The following is a 6,000-nucleotide window of genomic DNA, read 5'->3' on the forward strand; positions in this document are numbered from 1 at the left end:
CCAAGATCCCCTAAGATGTTTATCCCGAGAACAGCAGGAGGCCAGGCAAGGCAGTGGTGTGTGGCCACCCCATCACCATCACTGCGCAGGAGGAAGAAAGAGCCCATGACCCCACCCCGCCATGGTTCCAATCCAGGGAGCAGGGGGTGAATGCAGCGTGGGCTGGGTCCCCACCACTGACCCAGGGGTCCTCAGGGACTGAGTGCCAGGCTGGAGAGCAGAGTAAGGAGAAAACAGCTCAATGCCAATGACTTCTTCCAGGCAGGAAATAAAACAGTGTTTTTTTCCCTAAAGCTATAATCTGTGTGTGTCATCAGAGAACAGTGGATACTATCCACGTCCATGCCCGATATAGAGACTAAATCTCACTTCAGAATCTGCATAGCTACCAGAACTGGGTGTACCACAGATTAAGTTTAAATCTTCTTCTACCAAAAAGATGTGTGTGCTTCCTCTCTGCTTCAGGCAAGGCCCATCTCTTTCAGAGCAGGAAAGAGAAACCCACTTATTACAGATCTAATTTATTTAACGGCTGTCCGAGAACACTGCAAGCACCTGGTGTGTTATCCCATTGACCACAATTGACCCATCAGTACAGGGCCTAGTAAATGCAGAGGCCCGGGGAGGGCACACGGTGCCCGCTGGACCCTGGCCCGGGGAGGGCACACGGTGCCCGCTGGACCCTGGCCCGGGGAGGGCACACAGTGCCCGCTGGACCCTGGCCCGGGGAGGGCACACGGTGCCTGCTGTCACACACATCCCCTGGTCCTTCCTGCCCTCTCCACACCCTCCTCAGCCCCCATTCACATGTGCCCATCTTTCTACTTGCTTTTCCTTCAGGGAGTCACTATTAGTCACTGCACCAAATAAATACACCCCCCTGTTTCTCTGTATCTGACGTCATTCTCAAACAGCTAAGAGATTGTGCCCATTTTTCAAACAGAGGAAGTAAAAAGAATCCCATTCAACAGCTGGGCGGTAGACTGTGAGCCCAGCTTTGCCTTCCATGACCACAGCTACGCCCCCCTCCCCCAGCAGCTGTGCTCTGCACAGGCACCACCACTGTACTGAGGCCCTATCAGCACTGCCATCCCCAGCTCAGGTGAGCGGAGTAAGGCGAGGTTCCCGGGAAGGCAGTGAACTGCTGAGAGAGCAGCTCTGGAACTGCATGACGGCACCACAGTCCACGTCAGGGATGCCTGTGTGTGAGGATGGAGGCCAAGGACCCACGCAGAGTAATAGCAGAGGGTCTCCTTGAAGGCAGGGGCTCATCAGAAGCCCAGCTATCCATGTTATTTTTGGGACCTGGTGCAAAATAAAAAGGCAGAGCTCTCCTTGGTCAAAAATTGTTTAAAATGGCAAGACAGAGACACCAGAGCATTGCACCCTAGGTGTACACCAGCTGAACACCCACACGTCCTCCTGCTGGAGGGCACGGGGCATTTCTCTCCAGTCCCTGCTCTCCCAAGCCACAGCCATTCTCCAGTGCCTAAGCTCAGAAGGGCTCCCTCCCACAGGCCCGTGTCTGAGGCCCCAAGGCCCGGAAACAGCGGCATAGGAGCCCATGATGTGACGGGCAGGGGAACCCGGGTGGCCTCCCTAGAGGAAAGTCAGGGACTGGCTACACCAGCAAATTCCAGAGTGGATAGTGACTTACATCCACTTACGAGAGAGGGTGGGACAGCCAGTGTTGGGGGCAGCCAGACTGGTGCTTTGGGGCTTGGTCAGGGCTTGAGCTGAAGTCACCTGATTGGAAGCATCTGACTTGAGGACTGTCACAACCTGGCTGAGCACAAAAGTCACATCATGGCGACAGTATTTAACCCCCACCCACCCCCATTTCTGGGGAAAGAGTTGAATTTAAGGCAAATTTCAGATGGTCATTTAAGAAGAGTTTTTTTTCTTTTTTAAAGGATGATTACAATGCCTGCCCTCCCTTAGGGAGCTCACTGATAGAGGGACTTTATGCTGTTAGTGCAGATGGTAGTTTCAGGGGGCTGAAACCTGCATTTTTTTCTTAGACAGTTATGATCCTTGTTTTCTATGAGCACAGGGGACTGAGTAGAAGGGCAGAGAGAAGCAGGACCCCAGCTGCCCTGCCAGCCTCTCCAGGGAGGGGCTGAGATCTGGGCCCCTGGGTGTGGGGCTCCTCTGCTCAGCCTCCCAGACAGTGGCCCTGCGGGAGCCAGGTAGATGGCAGTCTGTGAACACATCCATATCCAGGTGTCTGCTCACGAGGTCTGCTGTGAGTCTGGCACCCAGACTTCACGGGTGTCTCCCAGAGAGTCTGATGTACTCCCAGTCTAAGTTTGGAGGTTCTGGATCAGAGGGTGCGCAAGCCCAGAAACCACGTTGGTGCCACCACCTCTCAGGGAGACAGACTGGGCCCCAGCACAGTCATCAGAGCAAGAAAGCATACAAGGGGCACAAAAGAGGGAGCTGGCTGCTTGCAGGGTCACAGGGCAAGGAGCTCGCAGGCAGAGAGCACTGCGGAGCCTCGGCTGGGGCTGGAGTACGATGGAACAGGACGAAGTCCCCAGCCGGCTCCCTGAGCAATAGCGGTGCTCCCGCCCCAACCATCTGAGCTGTAACTCTGCTACATACAAACAAGCTGTTCCCAGGGCATCTGCTCAGACCCTTGCTCATTTGATTCTCTCATTTTCTGTAATTCGGTTACTTCGCAAATCGAATCCTTATTTGAGTCCAAAACATTTAGCAAAATGACCTCCAATTAAAACATAATGGATCCAAATAAAGATGAAGTACACAACTGAAGGTTGTCTCCCAGCCGAGGTAATCCGTCCCAACTCCCACAACTGAAAGGTTGTCTCCCAGCCGAGGTAATCTGTCCTGATTCCATTTCTAGCCCAGAAAGAGATTCCCACTCCTGCTCCCAGTCAGCAGAAGCTGTGGCAGCCCGCCAGCAAAGCCAATTCCATTTTCAGCTCATCTCTTTTAAATCAGAGCCTGACCATGACTCCCGGGCGCTGAAGAATTGATCATTTTTATTGAGGATCCTTGCAAAGTATAAATTAGAAAAACTTAAAACTGTGCATTGCTAAATATGTTTCAAGTACTAAAAACTTATTTTCCTTATTCAATAAATGGAACATTGATACAAAGGGAACTAGACTTTTCTTTCAGGAGAAGTTTTTCACATGCAACAGATATGAGAATGGAGAATCACGCACATGTATCACATTTTTATAATTAACTATGATATGACCTATAACAGTGCCCAAGAATCCCAGTAAGGAAGGTGCGGGGCCTCATCTTGTCTAGTGCCTCTACAGGTACTTACGAGCCCATGAGGGGGACACCTAACCCTTATCAAACCAGGGACAGGTGCATCTGGAGTTTTTATTCCTCAGTGAGGCCAGCAACACAGCAACCACAAGACTGGAGAGCCTCCCAGAATACAGGACACTCAGCCAGAACACTCCTTCGGAGCACAGTGGCCTGAAGTTGCATTTAAAAATGAGTGTGTGGTGGTTTTCTCCCTGGAGAGAAAATAAGCAACAAATTAACATGGCCCCACTGCAGACGTCATCCCACATCATCTCTCGCCACTTCTGAGCATGAAGGTAAAGAAAACTCTTTCACTCAACAAAGATTTAAAATAAGTCACAAAATAACACAGAACAAGAAAGAGGCACAGCCCCAGTAAGATCACTTGCATGTGGATACCACTTTGCCCAAAATCATAGCATTATTCGTTTGAGAGCCGCAGAGATGTCCAATTGTGTCCTTAACCCCACAAAGGAGAAAACTGGAAGGCAACGGGAAAATGAGGCTTTCCCTGCAGGCCAGACTAGACTGAAATTCTAAGGGCAGGTGCACATTTTACCTCCAAAAAGCATGCCAAGAGTGCTGAACACCAGCTTGCCGTGACTTTGCAAGTGAAGTGCAAAGACTTGGCTATCAACATATCAAAGAGCAAAAGTAGTGTGAAGGATCCGCTTTCTCCTGCAACGGGGAGCTGAGAGTGGCAGCTGGACACGGCAGCAGGACATGTGCAGAGAGACCATGAAGATGCATCAAACCGGCCGCTGGGTGCACAGAGATTTAACACGCAGGAAAGGAAACTCGTGGCTGCCTCCACACTGCTGGGCAACACAGGAAGGAGCCAGGGAGAACTTGAATAAACAGGAGACATGTCAGGACTGGGGGCACCACTCGCACCTCCCCTCATGCTCCTGCGACCCCTCTGAACTCGACACCCTCTGGAACTGGGAACTCTGCAGTCCTCAGGCTTGTCCCTGTCCCCCTCTAGTACAGGAAACATAATTAGCATCACCGTTTGCAGCTGAAGAGAGTGAGACTGCTCCCCAGTCAGCCCACGCTTCTTCACTCATTTAGAACTAATGGGCACGGAGGTGGGACTCAGTTTCATGGCCAAGTGAAGAGCGCAGAGACCTGGGCACAGGTCTGGGCACTGTCTCGCTGCACTCGCTCCCCTGTCTCTGAAAAGACGCCAGAAACTCTGATGTCACAGGCCCTGCGAGGACAGATCGAGAGAACACGTGTGAGCTGTTTGGCGCATGTGGAGAGCTCGCTGGATCCTACTTCCTTTCTCTTTCCCCTTCAGCAAATGTGCATCTGCTTTTGAGAAAGGGAAGCAGTCTGCCTGCCGCTGTCCCTGGATGCCCAGCAACCTCAGCAGGTTTACAGCTTGTGCTCTAGCCAAAAGCTGCTGAGACTGATTGGTGCCAATGCATGTATCATTTCACTCGTTCTAGGTAGTTCATCTTGCGGGAGACCCAGGGTGCACCCCAGAAAGGGGAAATGGATGAAGAGACACCACTGAGCTGTGTGCACACCCATGAGGCTGCAGCAGGAGGAACTGACCTTCCAGAGTCTAGCCTGCCCCTGAGCCCCCAGGCCACGTCCTACAGCACCACGCACAGGCCTCTGCACCTGCAGCTCCCTCTTCCTAGGGAGACACCCCAAGGCCATCCCTTCCTCTGCCTGTCCCTCTGCATACGCAAGTTTCTCCGGGAATCCCCCAATATGTCTGTCTGACACAGGGCAAGCTCCTTCTTAACATGGCTTCAGAGCTCCTCGCTCCATTTCTCCAAACTGCTCCTCTGGACTTCTACAATGCCCTATGTCAGGGGTTATGTGGATTCATGGTCACTGTGTCTTCTGGGCCTCTCAACATGGTTCAGGGGCCACATGTGGTTTTGCTCCTCTGACCAGCACAAAATGTACATGCAATCCATCCATCACCTTCTGGTACAGCCCCCAAGTATCTAGAGCATCTCCTGCTCCTGGCAGTCAGCCCTTGAGTCTAATCCTCCCCTGTGTGGAGCTGGAGCTGGACCTGGCAATGCCCTCAGCAGAGCACAGCAGAGTGACAGGGTGTCCCTTCCGAGGTTAGATATACAACTGTGCCTTCTTCTCCTCTTACCTCCTCTCCTCCCCCTGCCTCCGTCTCTCCCTCTCTTTCTCAGATAAAATGTGGGGACATCCATGTGGCAGAAGCAGGAACTGAGGCTCCAGGTCCAGCAGCCTGTGAGAAACTGGATGCACCAGCAGCCACAAGAGGGGTCCCGGAGCAACTTCTCTCTGTCAGGTCAAGTCCTGGGACGACCACCGCTGTCCACGGCCTGTCTTGAGACCTGGAAGCAGAGCAGCCAGCCACACCCTGCCAGATTTCCGAGCACACAAACTTCATGTGTCATCTGGAACCACAAATGTGGGGCAATATGTCACCCAGCAATAGGTGACTAATCACACTGTTGAAAGACAAACTCTAACAGTTCTGGAGATGAAGCAGCGCCCCCGTGTCTGAGACAGAATGGGTGTCCAGTGAGCTGAGCAGAGGAGGACAACTTTACAGACAGGAAAGGGAGAACAGAGCAGAAACAGGAAATGCACAGTGGTCATCTCAGTGGTCATCCCAAAGTTACTCTCCTTACAGGGTTGCAACAGAGGTGACTTCCTTATGGTGCCAGCTCAGGTCACCTGGGCCAGTTCTGATTGGTTGTAGTGCCAGCT

At 52.3% G+C, this 6,000-nt stretch overlaps 1 protein-coding gene across 1 annotated transcript in view; it reads right to left on the reverse strand.

Annotated features, from left to right (window-relative positions):
• Window positions 1-6,000, reverse strand: part of GABRG3 (gamma-aminobutyric acid type A receptor gamma3 subunit) — a 585,376-nt gene that overhangs the window by 562,080 nt on the left and 17,296 nt on the right. The window lies entirely within an intron of this gene.

Source organism: Otolemur garnettii, unplaced genomic scaffold (assembly GCF_000181295.1).
Source record: "Otolemur garnettii isolate 467f Iridium unplaced genomic scaffold, OtoGar3 scaffold00170, whole genome shotgun sequence".
Classification (NCBI taxonomy): domain Eukaryota; kingdom Metazoa; phylum Chordata; class Mammalia; order Primates; family Galagidae; genus Otolemur; species Otolemur garnettii.